The following is a 17,882-nucleotide window of genomic DNA, read 5'->3' on the forward strand; positions in this document are numbered from 1 at the left end:
TTATGTGAAATGTATAAAAATAATGTTACATATAGTACAAAAAGTAGCTAGTAAGAATTATTTATTATTTAATTATTTCGACAATTTGATTATCAATTCAGATTAGATTAAATTAAATTAATTTAAAATGAGTTTTTAGAATTGTTATTATTACAAATGTTACACAAACTGATTTATTTTTTAGAAATAATGTTAAGTTTATTTGAAAATCTATATGAAACAACTATTAACTATTAAAATTGATTAATTTTTTTTTTCATTAACTGTTCATGATTTAAGAAATAATAATTAAATTGTTCTTCAATCTTAGACATAGAAAGAATAGTAGATTTCATACATTTATTTCTTATCAAATATTGTCAGTAATTTAAATGAGTACAAACAATTTAATGATCATATTTTTATTTCTATACCCATTTTATTCTATAAAATATATTATATTATTTTTTTTGTTTTAATTTTTATTTGGAGGTCATAAAAAACATTATAGCTACTTATTATTCATTTAATTGTGAATGATTTTTTTTTTATTAGATAATCTTTCTTGTAATAATTTCAATGTTAGTACTTTAAAAAGTGATTTTATTGATAGGCTCCACTTATGGTGCTTTATATATTTTATTACATTTTTTTGTTTATTTATGTTATTTGATTTGTCAAAATAATATTTTGTTTTTTTTTTTTATTTTAATTTCAGATACCTATAATTGATATTTATATTTTACTGCCATAATATGTTATTAAATACCCTTTGTTAGTTGTTAATACAAAATATGTAATAAGTTGTTTGTCCCGACGTTTCGGAAAGTTTGCCGTATTAGCTACAATATATACCATCCAGATCTTGTAATGTATAAATGATCAACATTTAAATATACATTTATATTATTTTTTATTTTATGTCAATAGCTCTTGAAACGAATCGTTAATTATTTTGTTTTTTGTTATGATCTACGGTGTATCGGTATAAACAATTTATTTATTATGTACTTACAATATTTTAGTACCTGTTTATATTAAATGATGTTCTTTAATCACACACTTATTCTATTTTTGTTAACATGTTTTTTATGCGTGATGTGATATTTAATTAAATAAATATCAATACATTCGAATTGTAAATGTATTTTTGTAATCTGGTTTAGTGGACGTGTTTTCCAAAATAATTGAGTTTTAGTTTTATATTATAAAACGTTATATATTGTGTACGTTTTATAATTAAGTGTTAAGACTGATAATATTGTATAATTATTATATTATGATGATACCTACTATATCGTACTTTTGTTTGCTGAGTTCGATTTGTTTAGAGGTGTTGCTATAAGAAACAAATTCATAAAATACTTTTCGGCTAATTATTTCTTAAAGCACACTGACATCAAATTGAGCTTCTAAAAGTTATTATTTGATGATTTTTTATTATATTTACATAATATTTTAAGTTCTAAAATATGTATCCATTCTCTATTATGTGTAATCCTATTTGATTTTACTCTTATATCATAATTATTTAATTGAGTTACTATATTGTTATTATCTAAATTTAACTGTAATTTAATAAATAATGTCGAAAATCATTATATTATGCTATAATTGTGCCTATAATAATGTTTCGATCTAATATATGTGTTTTAATACTGATTTCTTATCGAGTTTTAACTGTTTTTAATAGCATCCAATTTCCTAAAAAATGTTTAGTGTGACACTCAGGGTCAACTCCAAAAAAAGAAGATAGTTTTATAAATATTTACACTATTTACAGACATACAGTACGTATTCAACACAACCCACTGTAATGTGTGAAATGAAAAAAAACATGTTTGTTACAAACAGCACTATAGTCTTCATCGACAGTCGATTATTCGAGTTTTACAACTTTCCGTTTAAACTAATAGCCCGCGCCTTTTCGGTAGAATGTATACGCTGCAGTGGTTCTCAATTGGTGGTCAGCGGATTAACGTTATGCGGGGAGCCGCGGTTTTGTGCGCTTGACGGTACATCTAACTCATCTAAGCCGCTGTCATTAATTTATGACTTACCTCCCCCCCACAGATCCACGAATCAATATTTAAGTTTTAGACAAGGGTCCGTGGATTCATTCTAATTGGGAACCATTTTTATAGCGTATACCATGTAGATACGAGTACGATCATTGGTTAGCTTACGTTTTGACGATTTACGAAATATTGTAATATTTCCGTATCACGCGAACGGGGTACGTCGTCAGTGGTTAGGTATAGACGAATGGGACGATTCTTCTTGACAATTTCCCCGTGGAAGATGAATAAGTATTGTGCCTCTTATTGCTTCAACGAAACAACAAGTCGATATGGTGATCGAAGCGACACTGTTCGTATATCATGAATAATAAATACACATTTTATTAGGTATACCTACATGGATTACGCGGTGCTATTGGACGTTAGTAAAAAATTAAAAAAAAAAACAACAACAGATTTCTATGTAGGCGTACTATACTACCTACGGGAGACTGTGTCAGTGTGATGAAAAACCTGCAAGGCAGTGATCGAGACAAGTAAGTGCCCAACTACCGGTATTTAGTAAAAATAATGTACTTAAAAATTGGATAACTAACAAAGCAACAACTTAAAATAAATTAAAATTGTTATTTTTCCACTAGAATGTTTGGTGGTTTGTTATTGACTAGTGTAAACGCATTAAAAATTAAAATATAGTTTGGTGTTCACTGTTCAGTTGCATTTACTTATCTTAAAAGTTTTAATCTAATTTTTAGCTTATTCAAATTTTTAAAAAAAAAAATTGTATAAAATATGCATTATGCATAATATTGGAGGTATAGAGTTTTTTCATTCAAAACAATTATAAAATATTTGATCAAAGTCAAAATTCCTTTTTTTCAAAACTAAATTGTAATTTTTAAATTTGTCTTTTTCTATGCACCGATCAATGATTATAATTTATAAATGTAGGTACCAGTTATTTTATTTCGCTGAAACCTTTTTAAACACGTATAAATGCCGATTTAGTCACTGAAAAAAAATGTATTTTTCGTTTTATTTAAAAAAGAGTGTTGGTTTTATTTTCAAAAACTATATTATTATATATAAAATGTTAAAATAAGTAGGTACTAATAAAAAAGATAAGTCTCATCTATACCAAAATCAAAATGTAGAGAACTATAGATTATTTATTCGTAGATAGGGTTATTATTTTACTAAATAATAATATATTTTCTATAACCAATGACAACAATAATTGGTGACATACAGAAAAATACTTTTTTTTCGTTATATAGTTATACTCAACATTTACGTGTGAAAAAGTAATAAGTAAGTAATAAAAAGTAGCCTATGACACTATACGGATCTTTCAGAATCTATTGACAAATACATTATAAAAATCGGTTAATAACTGTGGATAGTCCATAAGATACATTCGTTTTTTTAGGCCTTTGATTTTATATCGTAGACATATTTTCCATATTAATACCGCATAGCTTTCAACGTTAATATATTATAATACATCATAGCAGAATAACAGTTATAGATGATGTACAGTAAAGTATTTGATCTCACCTTATCATAAATACAGTGTCAGTGGGTCACCTTTGCAAGAGACATTAGCATTATAGTATTACACTACCTATGCATAATAATTCAAGGTTATAATAATATATTGTAGTATAGGTACTCGTACACTGTACCTATAGCTTCATTTACTTTAACTATTTACTAGGATTAATTTTTTCCTAGATTCGTACACCAAAAATTAACAAACAACATTCGTATTTTTTTCGGGCTGACTCTAGTGACTCGACTCGACTACCACTTCTATTTAACTAAACTAGACGCTTTTTTTTTTAAATTTTTTTAAATTTTTATTTCATCGTTCTTTAACAGTTTTCGTATCTCGTATGCCATACAAAATAGACTCATTTACAACGCATTTGACATTTTTCCTTTATTTCTAAATTTTATTAGACAATAATAAAATTGTAATTGTATTGGACTCAGGTAAATCAATACATTAAACCAATTTACTTACCTATGTATCCACGAGCACAAATCAGCGTAAATATGCGACGGTAACGTCGTAAAATGTAACCAATTTTCCAAGCAGGTATAGCAAAACGTTTTTTGTATCCAATAGCCAATAGGTACCGTCATAAAAAATATAAAGTATGTAAACGATCAAATTCACAGTTTTACGCTTCACATTATTATATTATAGTTTCATATTTTTTTATTATTATGGTGTCAATCATACCAATATACCATTGTTTTAAGCCGCTTATGTTGTAGGTACATACGTATGGCCACGACTTCATAAGTTTTTTATTAATTTGTATAATTTGTTCAAAACAAGTTTGTACTTTCTATGAACGTATATACGAATTATATCGTTTTTTTTTTAATTAGTCGTTTCGAATATCGATATCAACGTATTTTTTTATATCATATCTAAAACAACTTTGATAGTACATTGGTCATTAATTTGAAAATATTTTGTGTATATTATATACAACCATTGTTATATTAATTTGTTTTTGAAATGTAAATTATTACATTTATATACATTAATGAATAACAAATTCTGTACCTAACTTATTTTTCATTAACTAAATAGTAAAAATGTATTCATAATTCGTTTTAAACTATTATTTATAAGTCGATCCTTGTAATGTATTAAATACTGTAGCTACTTATACTTAACGTTTATTTAAAATATTTTTTTACAGAGGGAAATTTAAAAAAAAACCAACAATTTCAGAGTTTAGACCAACTCAATTAACTTCAATAAAGAGTTTGTAATTGGAACCTTTATGATAGTTTCGGTTTCGGTTCCAATTAGGTTTTTAAAAGAAAAAAAATCGATAGTGATTAAAGTCCTTTGTTTAAAATTATAGAATTAAGGTTTCAGCGAATTTTACAATTAGGTAAGTACATAATATATCTTTTTTATTTTAATTATACAAGTTGAATTTAAAGTACCTAAGTATAATCTTCATATCTATATTGATAAGTTCAAATAATAGTTTATCTCAATGGATCAATGGATTAAGTTTACTGTTATAGTTTAAAAATACCATAAAAAATCATGGTAAGTTTTGTAAAATTTAAGTATTACTTACGTACAATTTTAATTTACAATTATTTCAGTCTAATATACTGATTTTTTAGTGCCCATTATAATATGTGAAATGCGTATAAATGGATAATTATTTAATTAAAAACTTTAAACAACCTATTGTTTACGTTACACATAGTCATAACTCATCACCAAACAAATATAAAAAGTTACAAATTACAGTCAACTGAATTATTATGTAGGTACTTTGGTGATGTTTTGATATAATATGGTAAACCATTCATTAATTATTAAGCATATATAATAATAACTACTTGGGCCTAGATTTTAATTCCCCAAAAGCTATCAAAATATGTTTTTAAAAAGTTATCAACATTTTTTATAAGCACTTAACGATAAAAAACGACATACTTTTGATTTATGGTATCGTTAACACTTCTTTATCTCAACTAAAAAATAATACGAAAACAAAACACCAAACTTATAGGCTTGCACAATAAACAGTAAGTAGTTAGGTTCAGATATATTGGAAATAATTACGATAGCTGCGTGTATCTCCAACTTTTCAATTATAGTTGTTATATTTTATTGAAGTCCCGGTAAGACACTAAATCCAACATTTCTGAAGATAAAAAAGTTATCGCAATCGTATTATAAAGAATGATTGTCATCGACATTTGGTGCGGATGAAAAGTGTCTTAAAACTATTACAGCAAATATATCTTGAAAACAATATTTCTTTATGACTATGACGTTTAAAATAATAATTTTATTAGTCAACACTCATCACTCATCAACATCACCAGACGTCGTCGTCCGAAACTATATAGGGAATTGTTTTCGCGATGAAGGGTATGACTAACAACGGACGATAGTTGAATAACAACATAACAACGCCGTAAAATACATCGATCATTCGGTAGTATAGTGGTAAGTATCCTCGCCTATCATGCGAGAGACCGATGACGTTCAATTGGCCGCCGAGGGGCCAATTTTACGCTGCAGATTACGATCACTTCGGTCGTCGGTAGTCCTTGTCGGAACAAAATTAGAGTCACGTAAAACAACTCGATTAATATTTTTAAGTGATAACAAAATAAGAAAATCATATTAGAGAAAAACATTTTTTTTTAAATCGTAGATAGGATAAATTCGGTCAAAATTTGGTACCACAAACGCTTTTAATATAAAATCCGTCTTAAGCGTATTAACTTTATTTTTCAATTTCTATAAGAACAACGTCTCATTAGAAATCTTATGTACCTAGCTATGTTATATTTTGAAGCGTTTTAACCTAGAAAAAAATCGTACATGGTAATTGATAAAATATATTCGAAAATAGCTACAATATAATAATACAAAAATATTTTATTAAATAGCTTGAAATTAGTCGAAATATTACGAAAATTTTACTGAATATAGACAAAGATAATTTAAATAACGGGGGAATGTTTCACGTCCTTACGATTATTATTTTTTAATATAATATATACTAGCAATTTTACCAGTTAAAAACGATTATTAATTACGAACGATTTGTTTTTAACATATTTACTCGTATTTGTTATTCCGTATCGTTAAAAAAATAAGTTGTATACCTAATTAATTAAATTGAATTTTAATATCCTATCGAACTGACATTTTTTATATAAAAATTACAAAAATAGTGTACGATAAAAAACTATAATATTTTGTTTAAAACGACGTACCGTCTCCCTAATGGATAGAATTAGTAGAAGCTATTGCTTGCAAAATATGAAAAAAATAACAATTAAGAGATTTGTCCCCGATTGCAAGTAAGTAGTCCATAGTTCGAACACGTATAGGTATAATGACTATAATGATAATTATTCATTTATAGTTTAGAATTTTTACTTATATGGCTTGTCAGACCGTAAAGCCTATATACTCCGGTAATCGTGGTAGGACAGCGATCTATATTCTATAAACAACAAAACCCTATATGGACGGTATTACGGGATAGAGGTTAGCCCAGGGACCGATCCAAGTCGTGACACGAATCGCAAACGAACTCGGTTCGTCGTTATACGCGTTAACGTTCTTCATTACGTTTCATGGTTTCATTGAAATTTGGGGAAAAAAGACCCAGCTATAGGGGGAAAAGGCGCCGTACTAACTAAATCCATAACACTTTTTTTTTTTTTTTAATTTTGCAATGTACCTTAAATTCCAATATGATTATTAATTATGTAACATTTTATTTGACACAGGTATCTATATATTATATATATTCTATAACCATAATATATAATATATATTATATATTATTATATACAATATTCGTTTAATAATTTGTATAAGTATACTTTTATATCATAATAATATTTAATAAAATAATACACCAAATATTTTAAACTAAAGGTATCTATAAATATATATTTAAAATACTGATTAAAGTATATTACATAGTAATACAAGCTATTGACATTTGACTTCATCTTAAAATTGGTGTTAGTATAAGAGTATCTAAAAAGTTGTATTGTTACAAATGTGGTTATAAGTTATTCGTTTATTTGTTTTTATTATAATTTACATAATTAAATATAATCATAAATGAAATAAAATAATTGTCATTTGTTTATAATTTAAAAAAAATGTTTAAGGGTGGTATACAATTTAAAATAATTAAAAAATATATAAAATAATTGTCAGAATAACTTAGTAGCATTGTTTTCTTATGTTGAGGTTAACTATCATTAGAAAATCTAATACGCGTATCTCATTATTTTTAATTTGAACTCATAACATTTTTAAGCGATGTAGACATCGATACCTAAGTCAAAAGTTACACAATAACTGTACTGAAATATAGGTACATTATAAAATTAAAAAAAAGCGTTATGTATTTAGTTGGTACGGGGCTCTTTTTTTCTGTAATCAGGGTTTTTTTTTTACCGTATTTTGATTTCGGCGCTTTTTTTGCGAATACCGACACAACTGGCGGGTACCTGTCAAGTATAGTCGTTCATAGGTCAAGTCGCGGACGTGTGTCTGTCACACCCAACAGGTCTCATGAATATCGCACATCGCTAAAAGAAGGTATACGCAGTTCTATAGCCGTAAGGCACTCAATCCGGTAGGACTTCGTGTATTCTACATGATTATGTATGACCTCGATAGTCAGTATTGTATGTTGAAAAAAAAATAATGATTTTGGATTCCACTGGATTTAAGTTGTAATAAAATTGACTATAACAGTATTTACTCTTGTTTAGAAATAACATCAGAACGTCTGTAATTATACCTGTCTGCGAGATGACCGTGACCGGTACCCGACTAAAAGGTATATTTCTTACTAGAAATGCTGTCGACAATCATGATATAAATATGTGACAACTCGTGTTGCATAGTATATACCTACTAATTGCAAAAAAAAAAAAAATACAGAGAGTTAATTTAAGGACATAATAATATGATATACCTACGTTACTGGTATAGGTGATAATATGTGTTCGTGTGGACACTAGCCAGATACGACGGGAATTTTCAGTAGGCCGTAGCACGTACCTATATATTATATAATGCAGTGGTACGAAAACTTTTTTGATTCATTTCCAAATTTATTTATTTATACATATATATTATTAATTTTACGCAATCTAAACAAAATATATACGTTAAGTATATTGTGGCTTATTCATTTAAGAATTTATCATTGGTGACCCTATATTATTAAAAGTTGTTGTTGTTATTAAGATTCACGGCTCGCAGGATATAAACTATTGGTATAATTTATGATAATGTGCTATGTAGCTCAATACTTTGTAGTCTATTTGTAAACATTAAAATAAATCTAAATACCTTTTTTCGGCACGTTTACACGTTGTTCACAAGAAACAAATATAGTTCTTCGGTTCGTTCACTGCACACGGTATATAGGTACTTGCATATTGATTCCAGCGGCTTTTTATTTTAACTTTAACCATATTATTTTCGTTACTAAAAAAACATAAAAACACTGGATTAGATATGTTAAAATTAGTTAATTCAAAATATTAATGTAGTTTATAACTATTGGCTGTTTATTTCTAATATAGTTATAGAAGCTTTAAGATCGACGAAATCGATAGATAGATATTATGAACAGTAGCAGGTAGAGTAGCTGATGTTTACCTTATTTTTTTAAACAAGACGTTTTAGTGGATACATTTTCATATTAAAACATGATTTAACAATCGAAGTGTACCTACTGGTGTAATATTATTGTTACATAACCATAATTATAACTATTTATATTACTGTATAATAACTTCTATTTTTGAACAAAACTTTATTTGAACATACAAACAGTAGAAGCGTGCTACTCTTCTATACATAAAAATATACGATTAAAATTGATTAGGATCCAAAACGCTTTTACCCTAGGACAGGGGTGGTGAACTTATTGCACACATGCCAAAAGTGGCACGTCGGCCATATTATCATGCCACGCGAAAATACTTTTTTTTTTCATTGCTTAATATTCTTTCGATTAAATGAAAAAAAAATAGTGTAAAATGATTATTGTTATTTAAAAAAATATAATCATCAATTATAAAAGTTTGGAATATACTGCTTCTAGACATAATGCTTTTTACTTTGAAAATAAAGGTTCATTCCAAATTAACTCAATTTTGCGTCAACATATAAAACATATGAAAGTTTTTTTCGCAATGAACTATTTCAAATCAACACAAGTTTTTATCCTACGTAGAGTATCATAACTAATTTATGTAGAGCACGATGTTGCTGTAAGAGTTAGCTCTTATAGCAATAGTAATTAGCTAGTATAAGCATTATCTGATGTGCTGGTGAGTATAAATTAGTTTCGTATTGTATTTAAATTGTACACTGTCACACTTTTGTTGTTCTCAATCATAGAACAATCACTCAACAATCTAAATATAATACACATCTCAACTGTCCATGACCGTAATCAGTTAACAACGAATGTAAATTTTTAGATAATTATAATTGTATAGAAAACAAATATAGTCTTCAAATTTAGTATTGACTTTGATACTGTTTGTGTTGTTAATTATTATATTGTACTAAAGTATTAATACACGCTCATCCTATCTCGTAGAAACTTAAGTAGGTACCGCTGATATTATGATGACTATTCGTGGTCATACTTAGCCGTATTTCAGCTCTATTGTTGTTTGGCAATACTATTATACACAATACACATTATGTATAAATTTTAATATCTAAATTTTTTACAGATTTATCTTGTGGCTACATGCTTTTTTAAATTGGTACAGCGTGCTAAAATAGAGACTAAAATAGTTATGCCAGTCGCCAAGTGGTCACTCCGAGTAACAAAATTTGGCCCAATTATCGACCGCCGTACGACACGAATCTAAATTGTTCAAAGCCAAGATTAGAACTCTATAATGAAAAAATAAATGATATTGTATTCACGACGAAATCATCTTATGAATTTTAATACTACTCGTACATTTATTTTAGAGCAAATACTGTATTAGATGATCACATATTTTATTAAAATATTAATACATTTTTTATTAATACCTACTATGCTCTATTGCGGCTAACAAGGTAGGAAAAAAATACTTTTAGATATAGATTAAATATACACAATAATAACAATAGTGTTTAGTAAACAAAAGTTGCCACATCTGATGTCAATAAAGAAATTCCTTTTTTTCTATGTATTACATTTTTTTCGTGATTTATTTAACCCAATATTGTGCATTTTTTTAAAAATTATTATTATTTAATCAATTTAATTTTTTAACAGTTAACAATAGTAACCGAATGAATACGCTAACAATCTACTACGATGGTCACTCCCTATACGAGTGTAGTCAATTTGCACCGAAATAAAAAGGAAACGGCTACTTTGTATAGTCCATTGTTTATAAACACTTTAAACTGTATAAAGCAGACACTTTATACAGTGAGGTAAAAAATTTTATTTCAGAACGCCAACACTAAATACTATTATATTCATTAAGTATCGAGATAGTCAAATTGCAATCTTACCTAAATTAAATGGTCAAATAGCACTTAGGTTAAATAAAGGTAATGGTCGATCTACACTCAGGTAAAAAATAAAGCAATGGCCGAATTTCATTCGGGTTGAAAAATAGGTAATAATCGAACTGAAAACGTGCTGAACTCAGATGTACAAAAAATAATGTTAATTTCAACATTAATGCAATGATTAACATACTTATTATTATTGTTTTTTTAATTTTTAATTTTATATAATATAATATGTATGTGTATTGTGTACATTATATTACAAGTATTAAGTATATATTATTATTATTTAATAAAATTATTTTTTGTAGAGATTGTAAGAAAATGTGTTAAGTATATAATATAATATTATATAGAACTGCTCTGTCTAAAAGTGCTGTTCAAGAATTTAGTGACTAATTTGTATATAATTATATTTTTAATGAGGTTTATTTTCTTTCTCATATTATTTGGGCTTTGGATACGATTTCTAGTCAAAGAACGAGAGCAATTCCACCCAAAGCTTAATAAATCATTTTTGTCACCACATACAAAATCTATTTATGTTTATTATAAAGTTTTAACACAATTATAAATAGATACTCATATTTTAATGCAGAAATATATGAACTTATATCATCAGAAATCAATTACCAGATAAGTTTTTGAATTCAGTTTCTCTTATAACTACTACAATAAATAATTTAAAATAATAGAACTAATTATGTTTTATGTGACAAGTTTAAAAAACACTTAAAAATATTATTTCACATTTATTATTCTATAATATGTATATATTAATATAATTATTTATATGTATTATATATCTTGTATATATATATATATATATATACTATATACACAGAAAACTCATTTTTAACCACGCCAATGATTATAATCATTGTCAGTCCTAAGCCTGTAAGTGGGAAGGGAAATGAGTTTTTTAAAGCATTTAATCCTTTCATGCATGACATTTTTGCTGAAGCTTTTTGAACCAGAGTGCAATTCAAACTAAATTCAACTAAAGTAAGTGCAATTCAATATTAATATTATTAACCTAAAGTATATATTGTATATATTAGTTTTATACCGAAGTAGTAAGTATATATAATGTAAATTATTAAAATATAAACATTTAAAGTTTAATTAAAAATGTTGTAAAAATATACATATAGAATATTAACAAGTCAAAATAATAAAGTTTTTAAATTTACAACTGTATTATCAAAAGTTATACTTAAAAGTAAATTAAAAATGTTTAAAATATAAATAATACCTATACGCATCTTAATGAAGTGTATTTCTACGATAAACACAAACAATAATTTGATTAACTTAAACATCACACTTGGGAATTATGTAAATTGATAAATTATTTTCGAATTTTTGATAGGTTGAAACAAGCTCACTATTCCTTCCTATTTGGAATGTATAAAATACTTAAATTTATTAAATAATATTTAAATTTAATAAAATTTTTTATGAAATTGGTCATGACTTCATCATCAAAAACACTTTTGATTTTGACCCCAAAAAGGTCGATAGACAAAAACCGTGTACTTTACCTATAATTTATAATTTATTCAAACAAATATATGTGTAATCAAATTTAAAAAAAATGTAAAAATGTATTGTCCTCTAGCCCCCTATATTACTATAATTAAAAATATTTGAACAAAAATACAAAAAATCACATAAGTTATAACTACTATGTTAATATGTTATATACACAACACTAACTAATAACGAGTGTTGACTAAAGTCTTGAAATGCGTTAGTATGATTATTGTGGTATATCTTATAATCTAATCTTATCCGTAAGTTAGAATTAAAAATAAGGTTCGCAGAAAATTACGTACCATTTCAAATTCTTACTCTAAAATTATACCTACGTCCAAGACTTTTTTAAAAAAATTGTTATGCTATTAAGTTTCTGTTGATTTTTATCATTGGTTCCGAAATTTGTAAATGATTGTGAAATTTAAAACCATGTACCTATATAAATATAATTATTATTAATTTTCAAAAAACACTTACATGTTTTAACTGTGCTAGAACAAAGTTGAATATCATTATTTAACAATTTGTGAATACGAAATTTTTAACCATCAAGAATTTTCAACGTTTTATTCTTTTAACTTTTCATAACGTCCATTTTTAATAAATTGAAAACAATTATTACTAGTAAATTGTAGAGTAACGTACCAACGTTGATCAACGCTTTGATCAAATGCACACTGGCTACTAGTAATATTATATGTAAGTGAGTATATTATCTAGATTCTAGATCGATCAATATTAAATATACCTACCTACTATTCATACTTATATTCAAATTGTACGGCCGACCGAAAATCGGAAACTAGGCCAAAATCGAAAATTTACGTACATTTCAAACCTGAGCCGCAATTTTCGTATGTTTTAAAGTTAGATACGTGGGCCGTAATTAACATAGTATAATATACTATATAACAGATAAAGTGTGCAATTTTTGTCTATCAACCTTTTACTAATCGAAATCAAAAGTGTGCGGTTTTTGGATGCAACCCAAATTATACAACTCCTAACGTATGTCTCACAACAGGTAAACGGTCACTGGTTTCGGTCAGGTAAAATGGTAGATTGGAGCATGTGGACACTCTGTATATGGGTTGAATAGTAATTGGAAATTTTAAATATTCTTTCTATTTACAATATAAATTAACCAATGAAATTAATCAAATAAAATTTAAGCAAATTTCATTTTAACACTAATACTGAAGATACCTATGAGTTATGACGATATCGAATATATACCTATATGTTTCAGTTAAAATTTTGAATCAGATAGTTTATGTGATTACTGAAACGTATAGATAATAAATGATATAATTTATATATTTATTAGTTATTGTATAAATTATCTAACATCACTTCGTTGATGTGTCAGACTGTACAAAATATAATCAGTGATCGCCATTATATTCACTGATAATGCCGAAAGTCGCCCGAATCTTTCATTATATCCAAACATTAACGTAGTCAAGAATATTATATACTAACAATATTTACTCAAGACGAAAATACATACGCTATACGAACAGACGAATTGATATCAATTGACCGTATTTCTGTTAGGCCGATTTTGTTTTTCACTACACACAAATAATACGGAAAAACACGATAGATATATTTCTAGAAAATTCATATTAAATATTGTGTGGTACGCAGTGTAGTCGTAAATTGGCCTCAATAGCTGGTGGTGCAGAGAAATATTTTAATTTCTAACCCACTAATACTAACTACGTTTCCCACCCAATAAACGGTATATTTTTTTTTATGTTGAATTTCTTAATAAAGAATTAAAATTACGAGCTGACGAAATTAAATTATACAAATGTGTAACGGAAATTTTGTAAGAAACGGAAAAAAAATCGTATAAATATTTACTACATTTTTTTTCTTGTGGTATAGAGGCGGCATATTTAAAAGGGGCTAGGGCGGCGCCTGTTCTAAATCCGGCACTGGATATACTCACTATACTCGTAAAAATGCAAGGAGTGGATATGATTTTATTTTCACGAATAATAAAATTTAATAACTATCAAAAATCTGAACAATGTATACCTATTATGTTAGGCACACCAACGTATTAAAAATCAATAATTTTGTCGTTTTAATTAATGGTTAATGACTAATGACTAATAACCGACTGGAATTTAAATTATTAATATTATTATCACATCACGTAGTATTAATGAATTTAATTACATATAAATTGGTATTTTATCTTTTCTTCGAAATATAGTCATTAGGTAGAAAACGCCGTACGCGTTTGTAAATTATAATCGATAGTGAAATAATAATTAAAATTATAACTAAATTCAATTTGAGTTGTCGTTTTATAGTAGTTTCAATTGAATAATTGATATTATATTTGTCTAATATAAATTAAATCACGACATTGTATTAAGTCGTTATGAATATATATTTTCCTATTACTAAGTATGTTTTTTCAAGAAATCTTAAAAATGTTACAATTAAAATCATATAAATTCGATTACATGAAGAAATTAACATTTAAAAAAAAAAAATAGTTTAATCGTTTAATGTATTAAGTATATTATACTTTTTTTTAATTTAACTACATTTATATTAAAATAAATATTATATTTTCGAGGCCATATAACGATAACAAATAGAGCTGTGAATTTGTAGGAAAGTACATTTTCTTTTGGTGATTTTGAAACATAGCTTTGTAAGTACATAATTTGAATTGTATAACAACAAATCGATGTATGAAACTTTTATTTTGCATATTTTTACATTTTTTGACGTTTTTAATTTTTTTGTTTTTTTAGGTCATATTTTCCTTTTTTAGTTCATTTTCCGTTATTTTTTATTAAATTCCGACAATAAACATATTTGAAAACATTTTTTGTTTTACACAATTTTAAAAATGTCACGTAAAATTCAAATTTAATCGAAAAAATAAAACATTTAAATTTTTTATTTTTTTTTTTTAATAAACACATTTTTATGCATGTAAAATATAATGTACTACGTAATTTATAATATCCTATAATATTATCAATACAAATATAAAAATTAAATTAAAAACCATTTTAAGTATATTTATACTATACGGTTTGGCATTTTATATTACATTTTTGAATTTTTTTGACATTTTTATTGCATTAAATTCATAGCCCCAATAAGGATCACTGGAATTACATATTTTAACCTAATCTTGAGCGTAATGATGACACATTAACATAGTACATTATGTTTGTGCATAATATACCAAGGTGGCTAGTATTGAGATGTGTTAATATAACACAAAGTTAACTTAAATAAATTGGTGATATTTACCACTACTAGACACCCAGTGCGATGTAATGTGCGGCGATTGTAGACATTTTACCTGTATATTTTGCGAAAAACGATTGTGCTTTTACACCTTGTTATATTTAAGAAAACACAACATTGTGATTGCACATTTGCGCACAAAGAAAAATATATATTATAATTTATAATTTTGGTAAAAAAGTATTTCACAATATTGTGCTTTAAATATCATAATGTCTCAAATGATTTACTTGCACTACCAAAACTTAGTTTATAATATAATAATATGGATGAGGTATGCACATTTTATTAGGTATATAGTAAGTAAGTATATGTTATAAAATTATATGGGTATATTTATTAGCCGTGTTTAATTTAAATCAACAGTATTAAATGTTTTTGAGCGCAAAGGTGGTGTGTGTTTGTGTGTGTGTGTGTGTGTGTGTGTGTGTGTGTGTGTGTGTGTGTGTGTGTAGCATAAAGATTGTCTTCAAAAGATACAGTAATCGTATTTGCGGCGCCGATAACACGTCCCGTTGACCAAAGGGTACGTTTACGGTGTACCGGTATACGTTAGGTATCAAAATGTCTGCATTATAAATCATTATCACAGCAGATAGCCAACAAATACACATTATGTTAAGGTACAATACGATATTGTAGTACTTTATAATATACGACTACACGAGTGTTCGTCATTGTCGAATATATAAAATTGTATTCAATCCGTAAATATATAAAGAGCAAGAAATACTGCGCAGTTTCTCGATTTGGATAAACATATTGTACAGCGGCGTGCGGTAGTATTAAGTATTATTATTTAGTAATAATATATTTATACATAATTATTATTATTTATATTTTTATATTTTATTATTTTTTTATTTAGTATTATTATATTAAGCTAGGTAAGTGCAAAAAAAAACCCGTTACTTATTAAGGTAAATTATTATAATTATTTAAGTAAATAAAAAATAATTTTTTTTAATGTATAGTATTTATTTATCTTTTTATAAATAAAATCCATTCATCTATCTTTTTTTATAAATTCATTAGTCACTTTATCATAAAAATCTAAATTATATTTTGTTTTTATTAATAAAATATTATAAAACAATATTAAAATTATTGTATTGTGATTAACCAAAAAAAAAAAACCAATTATCGAAAGTATGGTACCAGAAAAAGTATTTAAAAGCGCTCCGACCGATGCATAAAATCGTGGACACCCCGTCCTACCGCACCCGGCTATACCTACCATACTATATGAGCCAGGTAATCAAAATCCGGAGGGCTTCTGTCAATTTATTTCCTACCTACATGAACTTAATTTATTAATTTTCTTACCAATTACTATAAAATTATAATATAGATAATAAAGTATAATTACTGATGAGTATACTTATTATTTATAAAATAAAAAACTTATATCGTATTGCTCATTGCAGATATAATGAATTAACTAAATTTATTTTTCTTCCTTTTTGAACGGATATGCGGCACTTCGCACTTACCTCGCTCGCCCTGCCGCACGCCACTGATATTGTAATAATACATTACAGGATCTGGATGCGTATTTTAGTTTTTCGATTTCATTTTTGAGCTGAGCTATGACCTAAATCGTACACGTGTGACTAGCGTTTCCGTCCCTTTTGTATCCTATATCAGTGATTTATATGGTTTACTATCATCCTCGCCCACAGACCACTAAGACCAACCCTACGCTTACAATCAAAATAAAAGAATAAACGATAATAAACATAATATTGGAATCGCGTGTACTCGAATAGTCGGGTTTGCCTCTAAAACGCGAGACCGCGTCTACGCTCTACAGTTATCAGAAATTAAAATTGTACCTACCTATTTAATTCGAATGTCATCAAAATATAATAACAATTGCTCTGTTCAAAAGTAAAAATTGAAATATTCGGTGCATCATAACTGCGAATGCATGATGGAAATTTTATAATATATCACCTCAACTCTAACTCCGCGAA

Source organism: Aphis gossypii, chromosome X (genome assembly GCF_020184175.1).
Source record: "Aphis gossypii isolate Hap1 chromosome X, ASM2018417v2, whole genome shotgun sequence".
Taxonomy (NCBI): domain Eukaryota; kingdom Metazoa; phylum Arthropoda; class Insecta; order Hemiptera; family Aphididae; genus Aphis; species Aphis gossypii.